We start from the raw sequence: 14,887 nt of genomic DNA on the forward strand, positions 1-14,887 counted from the left end.
ATGGGGGCCGGTTATGTGGGTGACAGACTTTGTAGCATGGAAACTTTCACTACGTTCTCAGAGTCATGTAATCAAACCAAACATTTGTATTGCATTTGTAAAATATTTTCGTGAGGTCAAGGTTATCCAGCTAACGCACGAGTAAGGATGGAGCTGCACAAAGATTCAGCATTGGCTGCCAGAGACCACGGCCTCTGTACTGCTCCACCAAGGGGCTTCCATGTAAATTTTCTGTGGCCCCTCCCCACTGCCCTTAAAAGACTCCCCTGGCCGCTGCACATGCCTGGGCTCTTCTAGGATTTCTTTACCAACCAGTTCTGAGCCCTGATTCTTTTTTTTTTTAAGGTTTTATTTATTTATTCATGAGAGACAAAGAGGCAGAGGCATAGGCAGAGGGAGAAGCAGGCTCCCTGCAGGGAGCCCGATGCAGGACTTGATCTCACATGACCTGAGCCAAAGGCAGATGCTTAACCACTGAGCCACCCAGGTGTTCCTGAACCCTGATTCTTTTCTTTCTAAGCACTAAACCAAGGCAAACAAAGGAAAGGCAGGGGCATTAGCAGAGAAAGGGGATCCAAGAGAGGTCGGGCAGAGAAGCAGCCTGGAGGAAAACAAGGCCCCAGTGTCCTTTCCGTTTGGTGACCTGAATGACAAATGTGGCAGCTCCGTGCTCTCAGTGCTTGTTTCACCAGAGTCACAGAGCTGTGACTAACACCCAAGGCAGGTGTTTAGGGTCATGTGTGCTGACAGAAATACCTGAGGAGAGGCGTACTCCCTGCCCATTGATCCATAAGCAACCCAAATTGCAAAGGCAGCAGTCTTCATAGCAAATTGAGCAGCCTTCCCAGCAAGGAACCAAAGGCCGGGTCTGCCCTGTCAGGTCTTCTCTGATCGCCTCCAACCAGACACCTGGTAAGCTGGATGCTGTCCAGAGCAGTGTCCCAATCAGCCCCTCAAGAAAAACCTAGAGCCTAGGAAGGTTCCCGCTGTGGGAATACTGGGAGAAGCCGCACTTGGGAGGTGCAATTGATGAGGGATGAGGACTTAGCCCTGATGCTCTGTGAGTGGCAGCCTCTGGGAATGCCAAGGTCACCACTGTTCGGCCCAGTTTGGGGAATCTGGGTGAGTTAACCTTCGCCCCACTAACGGTTGCATTTCCTGAGGCAGGCCTTTCTGTGAAGCTTGTGTGGAGACAGACAGAGCCTGGGCTGTGAGGGTGCCTTCACCGCCTTCCTTCCTTCTCCTGATGGTTCTCCCTTCTCTCCGTTTTACTTTTTGACCTGTCTAGGAGGCTGCTGGTTCCACATGATCAATTCTGCCTGGCCACCAAAAACAATGGGACCAACAGAAATACATTCATGTTGACGTATTTGAGGTCTAATGGGACTTGCCCTGCATCCTCTGCAGGGCATTGTAACAGAGGAAACATGAGAGCAGATCTTTACATAGAAATTCAGGTGCTCACACATCGACTATGGCTGCATTCAAAGACATGAAGAAGTTTAGAGCTAGCAGAATCCCTGAAATCACCCTTGCTTCACAGAAGAGGAAATTGTGGCGGAGGAAGGGACTTGCTTGTGGTGCTTCAAGAGTTAGTAACAGAGAACTCAAGTCTATGGTTCCATCATCCCCTAGAATACTTTGCTTCTCTGCATAGCCAAAATTGGTTTGTCACCACTATGACTGTGTTTTAGCTGCTAGGAAAGGAGGAAGAGAAAGCACAGGGTGAGCCATTTTCTTTTTTTTATAATTCAAACATAATTAACGTACAGTATCATATTAGTTTCAAGTGTATGATAATAGTGATTGAACAGTCATATATATACATGACTCAGGGATCCTCATGATAAGTGTACTTTAAAACCCTTCATCTATTTCACCCATCCCCTCAGGTAACCATTGGTGTATTCTCTATATTGAAAAGGCTGTTTTTTCCCCTCTTTTATCTCTTTTCTTTGTTTCATTTCTTAAATTATACATATGAGTGAAATCGTATGGTATTTGTCCTTCTGTGACTGACTTATTTCACTTAGCATGTTGTTGCAAATTGCAAGATTTCATTCTTTTTTATGGCTGAGTAGTATTTCATTGTGTATATATATGTATATGTATATGTATATGTATATGTATATGTATACACATATAACTCAACCTCTTCATTCATTCACCTATGAATAAGCACTTGGGTTGCTGGTAAGCCATTTCCTTTTCAGAAAATGACTCAGAGGTTGCAGGCATTACTTCCATATGCATATGACCACATGTTGCTGCAAGGGACATGGGAAAATGTAGTCTTCATCGTGAGGATCCAGGTTCATTGCTAAATCTCAGGGATCTAAAGGGGTGCTTGGCTGGCTATGTCGTAGAGCATGTGACTCTTGATCTTGGGGTTGTGAGTTCCAGCCCCACATTGGGTGTAGAGATTACTTTAAAAATAAAATCTTAAAATTTTTTTTTAGGGATTTATGTTACTAAAAGAAATAAAGAAACAGAATGAGCAGTGGTAGGAAAGTGGCAGTTTCTAACACATGCTAATTTGATTTCCCATGTAGGGTAAAGGCAGTTTTGGTGGTGTAATGGTTTGATGCTAAACTAGGGAGAGTCTGAGACAAAGCCAACTAAAGAGTAACACTGTCTGAAGGTTGCCAGTTTGGGTGATGGGTAAGCCAAAATTATGTTTATGCATTCTGGGTTGGCTACCAAAAAAAATCAGCAGGATGAGAAGAGATAGAATCCTGGCCAGAATGTTCCCAGTAGAGTAACTTCTGTCTTTAAGCTGTGTCACTCACTCGGGCCTTATTAGCCAGTTGCACTTTGCCTGACTTGAGATGTTAGGTTAGTCTCGGTCTCACATTTTTTTTGAGAAGGCCATCTTCTCCAGATGTACAGGGAAGTCTGAGAAGGGGAGACCTGAATATTTCTGAACTAGTTCAGGTCACTGCTGTCATTCTCTGAGGTTGGCATTGCCACCCGCTGGGAATCAGGAATTAGGCATTGCAGTAGATTCGTAACCAGACAGAGGCAGATAGTCGAGCTGGATAATTCCATCAAGATGAAGTGTAAAGCAAAGACAGGTACATGTTCAGGCAATTAATCAGCACCAAGAGGCCGAAAATGAAGGGGAAACCTGTCCCTATAGGGAAGTCCTTGGAATAGAGGAGCCCAAGTAGCAGATCTTGCCATGGAATAAAGAAGCCGGCAACCATCTGCTCCATGGGGAGCAGAGCCTAAATTTCTGACTGACACTAGCTCTCTAGCCCCCTTACAGTGGGACAGGCCTGAGCATTTCAGGAGTTCAGGGAATAAGAAGTCAGGATGGGGACCAGAATGGACCCAGAGTATTATGAGCTATGGTGTTCAGATAAGGACAGAGGGAAGGTCACTCAGGGAGCAGTATCTCACAATGAATGCAAGAGAGAAATGAGATTATGCCTGCATCTTGGAAGACAGTTCTTCCCAATCTGTGTTATGTCTATATCCTCTACTCGATACTCAAATTAGAAAATTGAGTATCATCCTTGACTCTTTCCTCAGTATCTTAACATATCCTATTCATAATTACCAAATACTATCTATTCTATCTTCTGATGTTCTCTTAAAGCAATCCAATGATCTCTGGCCTCTCTGCCATAACCTAGTTCAATGTAACAAAATCTCTCTCTCTCTCTCTCTCTCTCTCTCTCTCTCTCTCTCTCTCTCTCTCTCTCCTGGATTATTACAATAGCTTTCTCTCTGGCCTCCTTGACTCCACTTTTATTGTCCTACAAGCTGTTATGCATGGAATTGTAACTCCTCACCAAAGAAAATTCATATGTTGAATTCCTAAACTCCAGTAACTCAGAATGTGACTATATCTAGATATAAGTTCTTTAAAGAGGTAATTGAGTTAAAGTAAGGTCATTAGGGTGACCTTTAATCCAATTTGTAACTGGTGTCCTTATAAGAGGAGATTTGGACACAGGAAAGACATGGAGGGAAGACAATGTGAAGGCCCAGGGAGAAGATGGCCATCTACAAACCAAGGAGTGAGGCTTCAGAAGAAAGCACATTTTGATCTTGGACTTTTATCCTCCAGACTGTGAGAAAATTAATTTCTGTTGTTTCAGCCACCCAGGCAGACGGCTACTTTATGGCAGTCTTACCAAACTAACACACCGTCCTCCACACTGCCTCCAGAGTGACCTTTATTAAGGGCAAAGTTAGTCATGTTAGTTCTCTGTTTAAATCTATCAGTGAGCTCCTGCTTTCATTCTCACCAAGAAAAACTAAAAAATCTGGATATAGATGTGTGTAAAAGCATTGGGAGCTGCTAAAACAATCTTCATCAGAGGGGCCAAGATTTCAAAGAGGGCTGAACCACTGAAAGGAGAGTTATTTTTTTCCTGGGGGACAATTGCAAATTCTGGGTGCAGACAGAATCTGGGCTTTGGCTAGACAGAGGGCCACTACTAGAGGACATAAGACAAAGAGCTTTTGCAGTCATTAGGGGCAGATTTGAGGGGCCAAGACCCAGTTAAAAAAGGAAAAGAAATGAACCTGACACATATCCAGTATTTTCCTCCAGAACTTTGATTAATTTTGAAACTGTACCTGTCAGTTAGCATGATGTCCTCTAGGTTTAACTGGTTAGTATCATATGTCAGGATTTCCTTCTTTGTTTAGGGTGGAAATAATATTCCATTGTATGCACTTACTATATTTTCTTTATCCATTGATCTGTAGATAGATATTTAGTTTGTTTCCAAATTGTGGCCATCGTGAATGATACTGCAATAAATATGGGAGTGCAGATATCACTTTGAGATCTTGATTTCAATTCTTTTGGATAAATGTCCAGAAGTGGGATTGCTGGGTCATATGGCCATATCATAGTTCTATTTTTAGTTTTTGAGGAACCTGTACAGAGTCTGCAATAGCAGGTGCACCAATTTACATTCCCACCAACAGTGTACAGGGGTTCCAATTTTTCTACACCTCACCAACATTGCTATTTGTTTTTTATAATAACCATTTTAACAGTTGTGAGGTGATGTCTCATTGAGGCTTTGATTAGCATTTCCCTGATGATTGGTAATGCTGAGCATCTTTTCATATGTCTGTTGACCATTAGCATGTCTTCTTCAGAGAAATGTCTATTCAGGCCCTCTGCCCATTTTTAATCAAGTTATTTGGTTTTGTTTTCTTAAGGTAATTAGCTTTAGGAATTCCTTATATATTTGGGATATTAACACCTTATCAGATATATAGCTTGCCAATATTTTCTCCTATTCTGCAGGTTGGCTTTTCACTCTGTTGTTTCCAATTGTCTATTTTGGCTTTTGTTTTTTATGCTTTCAGTATCATATCCAAGAAATAATTGCTAAGACCAACATCAACATGCTTTTCCTCTATGTTATCTTCTAGAAATTTTACATTTTCAGGTCTCACATTTAAATGTCGAATCTATTTTGAGTTCATTGTTATGTATGATACAAGGCTCCGATTTTATTTTTTGCATGTCAATATCTCATTTTCCCAACACCATTTATTGAAGAGTCTCTCCTTTCACCATTGTGTATTCTTGGCACCTTTGTTGAAGATAAGTTGACTGCATACATGTGGGTTATATGTTTTGAAATTAGGAAATGTGATGCCTCTAGCTTTATTCTTCTTGCTCAAGATTGCTTTGGCTATTCAGGGTTTCTGTTTTCATATGAATTTTAGGATTGTTTTTTTCTATTTCTGTAAAAAAAGTCATTAGGATTTTGATAGGAATTTTATTTGAATCTATAAATCACTTTGGGCAGTGTAAACATTTCAGTAATATTAAGTCATGTGATCCATGAACATGGGATGTATTTCCATTTATGTCTTCTTTACTTTCTTTCATAAATGTTTTATAGTTTTCGGTGTACATGTTTTTCATTTCCTTGGTTAACCTTATTCCTAAGTATTTTATTCCTTTTGATCTGTTGTAAATGAAATTGTTTTCCTAATCTCCTTTTTGGATAGTTCCTTGTTATCATATAGAAATGCAACTTATTTTCATGTACTGACTTTGTACCCTGCAACTTTACTGAAATAATTTATTAGTTCTAAGTGTTTTTTTTTTTTTTTTTGGTGAGTCTTTAGAGTTTTCTATGTAAAACTACACGTCATCTAAAACAGAGATTTTAATTTCATCCTTTCTGATTTAAATGCCTTTTATTTCTTTTTCTTGTCTAATTGCTCTGGTCAGGACTTCAAGTACCATGTTAAATAGCAGTGACAAGATTGGTCATCCTTCCCTTGTTCTGATCTTAGGGGAAAGCTTTTAATTTTTCACCATTGAGTATCATGCTCGTTGTGGGCTTGTCATATATGGTATTTATCACATTAAAGTAAATTTCTCCTTTGCCTAGTTATTCAAGAGGTTTTTTTTTTTCATGAAAGGATGTTAATTTTGCCACTATCAAGATGATCGTACAATGTTTATCCTCCATTCTGTTAATGTGATGTATCATGTTTATTGATTTGCATGTGTTGAACCATCCTTGAATCTAATGATTGAGAAGCTACGTAGAAAGGCTTAAAAAAGGAATGTCTGGGTGGCTCAGCAGTTGAGCGTCTGCCTTTGGCTCAGGGCGTGATTCTGGAGTCCGGAGATTGAGTCCCACATCTGGCTTCCTGCATGGAGCCTGCTTCTCTCTCTACCTCTCTCCATCTGTGTCTCTCATGAATAAATAAATAAAATCTTTTTTTTTTTTAAAAAAAGAAAGGCTCAAAAAACAAAGTAGTGTTTTGGGCAGTCTCACTGTGCTGAGTATATAAGAATCGGAGTTTAAGATCTGCCCATGGTAATATCTTCATTGAACACACAAGATTATCAGCTGAAAGTTCTGCACAATAATGTCTTGGAAGCAGGGGAAAAAGAAAAGTAGAAAGGCTTCACCAACATTGAACCTGGAGTTGATTCAACTTAGTCACTGATTCAGTAAAAGTGATCTGCCCTTATTTGGTCTACTTAAGAGAAAAGAGTGAATTCTTTCTGTGGCAAGATAACATCATCTGGAGCCTATAAATAATTATACACAACTGGTTGACATTCATTCAAAACTTTTTAGGAATTATAAAAGACAAGACCATATGATGGAAAACCTAAAAAAAATCAGAACCAGACAATAGATACAAACCCACAGGTGATCCATATATATAACTTAGCAGACAAGGAATTTCAAATAACTATATATTGAAAAAATAAAGGAAAAGATGGAAAAATATAAGAAAAGAAAAATTCAATCCAGTCATTAGAATCTATAAAGAATCAAATGGACATTTGGCCCATGATTGGCAATATCAATAGTATGCAGCAGAAGTGAAGTTTTGCCTTTCTGGGCATATTCTTTAAGAGCACTGGCCGTTTACTCCCTGTTAGAGCTCATTTTGGGCAGCTCTGTAGGAAGTTCAGCATCCCTGCTGAGCAGATTATGTGGAGAGGAGAGGCCCTGAGATTTTACATACAGGAAGAGAAGGCCAGTCATCTTAGAGACCCAGTTGAACCTCTGGATGACTCTAGCTGCCATCTGAATACAACTATGTGACAGACCCTGAGTAAGACCAGCAGAAGAACTGCCCAGTGGAGCCTGCCAATCCACAGAACAGTGAGAGAAAATAGATCGATATTTTAGTCATTGCGTTTTGGGGTACATTTGTTAGGTGACAATAGATAATAGAAACACTCCTTTCATAACTGCTCCATAGCCCACAAATGAGGTAGGGCAAGGGAGATCTGATATCTGACCATCATTGAGCTTTCCTTGTTGGAAACCTATTCAAACCTCCATGAAAAAGCTTTCTTCCTGTATGATCCACATTTCTATGTGAGTTGAACTTTAGTAAGATATCATCCCAAAAGACAGTATGCAAGTCTCCTCTTGAGTTGTGCAATAAAGACTTCAGTCCCAGATCTTGGCAATTCTAGCATCAATGGGCAGGTGGAGAAACTCTGGCTGACTCATAATCAGTCACTCAGGGAGGGGGTCTCCTCCCTCTACCCGCTTGCCTGTCCAGAGGCTAATAATTGCTCAATGGTATTGCCTTTCTAGGGAACCATATCCACCCACCACCACCACCACCACATACCTTTACAAGTCCTGGTTTCACTCAGAAATTCTCCCGTATGAATATGTGATGTCATCCCAAGCTTTGCATCAGATTGAGTTCAAAGTCCATTCCCTGCCGCCCCAGGCATCATTCTGCTGCTAACTGAGAAGACATATTGCCACTGGCTTTATTTACTCATTTTCATTTTGTGAAGAGTTCCACTTCAACAAGTCCTGTGAAAACATTAATTTGCTGCCGTAATAATTTCAAAGTATATTTTGGATGTAGCTGATAGGCATATCATCCAAGATGACCACTTGTATAAAGCAATCTACCTTGCATTGTTTTATTTGGAATGCACATCTTTATGTTATAAATCTAGCCAGCTCAATTATCCAGGTTTCTGAAAGGGTAAAGGGGTATAAATAATCTGAAACAGAGGAGAAAAGGTCGTTTACATTTATTTTGGGAATGTATTATAGATTTTTCTCAGTAGCAGCAGGTGTTCCTAATTATGAATTTGCTTAGGCTAATACTAGAATTAGCATGCATGCTCTGAGCATATATATGTCAAGAACACGTTGGGTAGCTGAGCAGGGAGAGCTGACCAAAGACTCTTAAGAAACTGTCTGATGTAAAATTTGCCTGCCAAGTCTTGAATCCTCTTTTTGTAACTGATCTACTAGACTTCCCATATGAAATGAGAGCTGTTATTCCCTTTTAGAGGCTGCATACCAACTCCAAGGATGCCATCATTTCTGACATTCTCAAAATCACTCTGCGATTCACCTCCAAACTGTTCTCCTTTTCTTCAGTCATGGAGGATCTGGACTGCTGCATTAACCCATCCATCACAATGTCTGTCCCTGATGGATTTGGGGCGCCAGTTGGGAGCCTTGCTAGGGAGGCCGGGAAGAATGCATTGGCGTCAGCCATGATATTTCACGGATTTAGCCACCATCTTTATCCTGATTACTCCTAAATTCCCCTCCCTGGATCAGACTTCTTTCTCAAAATCTTGTGCTGTGTGGATCAGCCTAATTATTTCTCCCTGAATGTCCCACAGGACCCTCACCTGAATGTCTCTTCCTCATCTCCTTCCAAATCAACTCTTCCTCTGTTCTTTATATCAGTAGTGGGTACCACTCTCCACTCTTCTCTGTCCTCTCCCCTCCTTCTCCAGTTATCACTTCTGTCCACCTTCTTCTCTCCACCCTCTCTTCCGCTCAGACCAAGGCTCTATCACCTCTCATCTGGTCTACTCAAACATTCTCAGAACTGGCTTCCTTGCATGGAATCTTGCTTCCTGTCCCCATCCATCCTCCACATAGCAAAGACTCAGAAGAGTCGTTCTAATATATATATCTCATCAAGTCACTCCTGTGCTTAATGGTTTCCCATTGCCCTTAGGGCAAGCTTTAAACTCCTTGCCTCCTTTACAAAGGCCCTGCACCTTGTGCTCTATTTTTCTCAATCTCTTGACATGCCAAACTAGTCTCTGGGCCTTTGTTGGGGTCTTTCTCTCAGCAGGCTTTATTCTTTCCCAAACCCCTGCACTTCTTGGTAGCTCTCCTCAGACTGTGGGTGCCACAAGGGGATAGGACATGTATGTTCTTGTTCTTGGCTCAAGTTGTTAGCACAGTGGTTGGAACACAATAGCAGCTCAATAAACACCTTCTGGATGGTGGACAAAATAACAGTCCCTACCCACTCTCCCCTTTCATCCTGTCCTTTCTACCACCCCCAGAGTGATTTCCCAAGCCTGGGATCTAAGGCACAGCTATGTTCACAAGTCACATTTGAGCTACAACAAAACAAAACAACACAAAAATCAGTTTTCCCCCTCACTTACAGAATGAAGTCCAAATGCTTTTGTATGATATGACATCGAGATCTTCCATGGTTTGGTCCTAAACTCCCTGGCCAGTCTTATTTGTCTGCCTTAGTTTCTGCTTAGTAGAGTCTACATTCCAGTCAAATGAAATCGTGTGCTCTTCCCTGCCCATGCCTTCTGGTTTATAGCCTCTGTGACTTTGTTTTCAGAGATCTGTCCATCTGGCAAGCCCTCCTTGCACTTCTGCCTGAGTCCTATCTCTCCTTCACACCACTGCTTAAGAGCTGTGTCCTCTCTGAAGCTTTCGCAGTTCCCCCTCCCAGCTGGAAGTGACCACTTGTTCCTGGGAACGTCCCCACTCTTGTGCCTCTAATCCCATTATGTGCAGACAGGCTCCTTCTCTGCTGGACTGCAAACCACAGGAGAGAAGGTCTAGGCCACTTCTGTGTGTGGCTAACAGGACTCTGGTGACACTAGAGGTGTGGGGCCTATTTGCAGGTCTACGCTGGTTTTATAACCTTGGACTTGAAGAGGACTAGCTGCATAAGGTGTCATCAGGAACTTGCCTGTAATTCACAATCTTGGTACCTACCAGGCTACCAAATGAGAATCTGCATTTTAACAAGATCCCCAGGTGATCCACGTGCCCATTAAAATTTAAGAAGCAATGTGCCGCTTTATTACACAAGGGAACATGCATCCTTAAAGACTAACAGCACACCTTGTAATTCCACGCCTTCCTACTGGCTACCAATTCACAGATCAGACACACAGTACGTGTCTCTGCTTCAGTGTTACCAGTGTGATATTGTCTGGCTTTGAGTTTGGCACCCCCCCCCCCCAACAGGATGGTTAGGAACTCCATTGTAAATAAGGGAAACCGTTGTCCTAATAAGAGGGCCACGAATGCACAAAGCTGGCCTTGATCGGGGAGGGAAGCTGCGACTCTGTGCAGCTTGCCTTCATCATGGCGGACTCCGGCCAAGCTGTGAGTCAGGGCCTTGTGTCCTCCGTTCATCATTGGTGAAAGGAATGCCATGGAGTGATGTCAAGTGAGCTTTAGAGCAAACCACTCCTAGAAACATCTGGAGCTGGCAGAGGATCATGACTGTGAATACGGATGAGGGGAACAATTGATTTATTTGAATTCATCGTGGCTTTAAATATCTCGTACAAAATGTATTTGTATTTGATCTAAAGGGGCCAACGACTCAGCAGTGCTTCAGCTTCCTCAGTTTTAGAAAAGAGGTCATGACTCCATTAAAAGAACTTTGTTTCCTGAACTTTCTCCTCCCCCTGATTGAACAAGAATAGCCTCTTCTCCTTCCCTGGGCCTTCCTTAATTATCACCATGGCTCAAGTGTTACATTCAGCACCCACCTTGTCTACAGATGCCCACGGGTCCTGCGGAGCACACTGTCTCACTTCTCCTCTGTGCGCTGCGGAAAGACCTGGTAATTGGTAAGGCCGTCAAGTCCGGGCAAGGCCGCTCTAACCGGGAAGTGGCAAAACCCGCCGTTTCTGCCTGGGGCCTGTGTTTGCTGATGAATGACTGTCCTTCAAACCTCCTCACTCTCATTTGAGCCCCGGGGCTTCAGATCGGAACCACACCCAGCCGGAGCCGGGAGTGGCTCCAGACCGGCTTCTGTCTGACTCTGGGTAAGAAAGTTAAACCCGTCCCTTCTGCCATTCAGATGACAGAAAGAGGAGGGTTTGCTGGCACCTGTGCGGTCGCAGGCCACCGACTGCGTGCACTTAATCAGAAGTGTCTGTTGTCAAATAGGGCTTGGCTCAGCAAAGAGACAACTGTTTTGAATCAGAAACTGGACAATGACAAACAGGCCATGGAAGCTGTCCTCCATATGAGAGAGTTGCCAGGGGACAAAATTGTGAAATAGACACATTTCACATTTTCCTCTTCAACTGTTTCTTCTTTTGCTGGGAGTATCAGTCAACATTCTAGAGACAAACAGAAAAATATATATATATGATCTCTCTTAATCCCTCTCTCTTGAGGTATTTTATATTTTTTTTTATATAAAAATGTCTTGGGAGATATTTTAGGGAATTGGCTCATGTGTTTGTGGGGGCTGGCAAGTTCGAAATATGTAGGACAGGCCAGCTGGCTAGAAACTCAGGCAGGATTTCTATGTTACAGATTTGAGGCATATTTCCTTCTCTAGTACACTCAGGCACTTTTGGTATTTTAACTTCCTTTAGTATAGACCACTTCCTGGTCCAGGTTTCATCTCCCCACTCCCACCTCACCTCCCAAAATCAAACAAACTGCTACTCTGGGCTAGGGGCAGCTGGCCTTTATGGTTATTCAAGGTCATTGGTCTGGAAATATGGTAAGGTTCCCTGTAGAATTAGGAAGCCAGGAAGTACAGACAGGGGTGTTTGTCTGCTGCCACCAATGTGCATGGTGGAAATCTCTGGGGGCAATATCAAGGTTGTCCCATCACTCAGGAAAGGCCCATAGTGGTAGGCAGTGTCTCAAGAGCTATTCTAAGGTCTTCCTTTGCCTTGAAAGCCCCTAGAGTTTGGCCCTTTCTGTTCTGTACCGCCCTGGCCTGTAAGGCTGGCCAACTCCTCTGAATTGGAAGAGTACTCCCTGGTCTCTTCCTGCTGCTCACAGCCCTAGGAAGCCCAAGGGAAGATCTGATTGGGCCTGGTTTCCCCCTTGCCATGATCCTGAGAGGCCATTAAAACTCCTCCATTCATATCACAGCTATTTTGTGTCACTCTGTGCTAGGCACGGTGCTTCAGAAGAGAATCAGATGTGATCCGTGCCCTTGAGGAGCTCACTACCCAATTGGTCAATGATTTCAGGCAAGGGGGTTGAAGAGGAGGCCTGCATTTCTGCCTGCGTGGTGATGATCCCTCCCCTTTCTATCTTTTTCCTTCAAACCCAGTGACCCTTACTTCCTTCCTCCCAGCCAGGCCTTTGTTGGCATTCTGGTTTCCCAGGGTTCTGCCCTGCACTGTTCTGGCGAGGCTTGCCTTCTCCTTGCTCCCAAAATAGGTCTGTGTTCAGACCTTGGTGCCAGCTCACAGGTCATCGGCTATCACTCTGATAAAGTGGAGTGACAACCTGGTATGAATAACTGGTAGCCTATTTAAATTCATTCATTTAACCAACAAATATATACTTAGAGCCTACTATGTACCAGGCCCTGCTCTAGGAGCTGGGTTTAGAGAGGTAGATCTGACACAGTTTCCACTTGCAATGAACTCATCATCTAGCTAAGGAGACAAGAGGTCAACACAGATAACTGCCACACAGTGTAAGACATGCAGTGATAGGGTATGTACTGTGAACAGTTGTGGCACAGACAGGGAAAGAGTTAGCCCTTTTTGGCCTAGGTGGATGGAGATCGGGGAGAGAGAAGATGATTGAGTTGCTTCCACAAAAATAAGTAGCAGTTCACTGAGTAAACAAGGCAGAGGAGACTTTCCAAAAAGAAGGAATGGCAGGAGCAAAGGCATAGTTGAGCAGTCATACGCAGCTTGCTGGGAGCCTAGAAATAAGTGGATCTAGTGAGGCTAGATGTGATGCAGTGCATGCCGGGGATCGGACATATGTGCAGGAGTGAAAGCTCTGATGTTTCAGGACTTCATGCTAGGAACAACAGGGAGCTATGGACATTTTTGTTTTCTAGTGATAGCTTTATTAAAATATAATTCGTATACTATATAATTAGCATATTTTGAGAATAAAATTTGTGGTTTTTAGCATATTTACAAGTGCAACCATCACCACTAATTCCAGAACATTTTCATTACCCTAGCAAGAAATCCCATACTCATTAGGAGAAACTCCCCATTCCACCTCCCCAATTCTCTAGCCACTGGTGACCACTAATCTACTTTTTGCATCTATATATTTGCCGATTCTGGATATTTCATATAAATGGCACCATACAATATGTGGTCTTTTGTGACAGGCTCTTTCACTTAGCATTGCATTTTTGAGGTTCATCTATGTTGTAGTAGCTCTCAGTACTCCATTTCTTTTCACGACCAAAGAACATTCCATTGTATGGGTGTACCACATTTTACTTATCCATTCATCAATTGATGGACATCTGAGTAGTTTATATTTTTTGGCTCTTATGCATAATGCTCCTGTGAATATTTGTGTGCAAATTTTTGTATGGATATATGTTTTCAGATCCTTTGGGTCTATATCTCTGGGTAGGATTTCTGGATGATATGGTAACTCTATGTTTAACCTTTGAGGAACTGCCAGACTGTTTTCCAAAGTGGTTATACCCTTTTTACATTCCCACCAGCAATGTAGGAGGGGTCCAATTTCTTTACATTTTTGCCAACACATATTATTATTTTTTTAATTATAGCCATCCTAGTGAATGTGACATGGTATCTTGTTATTTTCCTTTGCATCTTCCTTATGACTAATGATGTTGAACATTTTTCACGTACTTAGTATCCATTTGGATACATTTTTTTGAGAATTATTTATTCAGATCCTTGTGCCAATTTTCATTGGATTACCTTTTTATTATCAAATTCTAAGATTTTTTTGTTCTGATACAAATCCTCATGAGATATATGGTTTCCAAAAATTATCTCCCACTCTAGTTTGTCTTTTCACTTTCATGATGGAATCCTTTGAAGCATAAAAGTTTTTATTGGGTGAAGGCTAATCACTTTTACATTTTGTAGAGAGTGCTTTGGGTATTATATCTAAGAACTCTACTCAACCTGAGGTCATTCAGCTGTAGCTCTGTGGAAGAGTTTAAAACAGGGAAGATAAATGTGAGGTTTTGCAGGGTAAAAAGATCAATCTAGCTGTTGTATGGAGGAAGGCCTTTGTAGGACAAGTCTGAAGGTAGACAGATTAGTTAAAAGGCTATTGAAGTAACACAAGTGAAAGATGATGAAACTATGAATGGGTTGTTGCCAGTGAAAAATGAAGAAAGGTGGATGAATTTGACCTCTATATCAAGGCCATTTCTATGGTCCAGT

The 14,887-nt window shown here is 42.1% G+C and overlaps 1 long non-coding RNA gene across 2 annotated transcripts in view; it reads left to right on the forward strand.

The window, feature by feature from the left end:
• The first annotated feature begins 780 nt into the window (after window positions 1-780).
• LOC121482268 overlaps window positions 781-14,887 on the forward strand; it is a 46,591-nt gene continuing 32,484 nt past the window's right edge. For both annotated transcript variants that reach the window (XR_005985580.1, XR_005985581.1), the window contains exon 1: window positions 781-912. This is a non-coding gene — a long non-coding RNA (uncharacterized LOC121482268). The remainder of the gene's footprint in view (window positions 913-14,887) is intronic.

This window comes from Vulpes lagopus, chromosome X, assembly GCF_018345385.1.
Source record: "Vulpes lagopus strain Blue_001 chromosome X, ASM1834538v1, whole genome shotgun sequence".
In the NCBI taxonomy this organism is placed as follows: domain Eukaryota; kingdom Metazoa; phylum Chordata; class Mammalia; order Carnivora; family Canidae; genus Vulpes; species Vulpes lagopus.